Below are 411 nucleotides of genomic sequence, written 5' to 3' on the forward strand. Positions count from 1 at the left end.
CTTCTGCATATTTGCTTAGATCAGACCAAAGTGAAACCCAAGGAGTCGATCCGGAGCGCAGCCGAAACGCCCATCACCTGTCTGGGGCGGCTGGCCCCCCTCGCGGCGGGCGGCGCTGGGGCCCGCCCCCCCCGCGCCGCGGCCTCCCGCTCCGCTCCGCGCCGGGACGGAGGGATCGCGCTATTTGCCGGCTGCTCCCCCACCCCGCGGGGCTCGCCCTCCACCCTCTCCCCCCGTCTCAAAAAGGGGAGGAAAAAAAAAAAAAAAAAAAAAAAGAAAAATCTTTATTGATACGGATCGAAATGTTTCTCTTGCCGAGAATGGTCCCGCTTCCCTCCCCGGCTGGGGTGAGGTTAAAAATAATAATTAATTACGAATAATAGCAGTGATAAATCGGAGCAATATTGCAAG

This window comes from Platalea leucorodia, assembly GCF_965183815.1.
Source record: "Platalea leucorodia genome assembly, chromosome: 5".
Taxonomy (NCBI): domain Eukaryota; kingdom Metazoa; phylum Chordata; class Aves; order Pelecaniformes; family Threskiornithidae; genus Platalea; species Platalea leucorodia.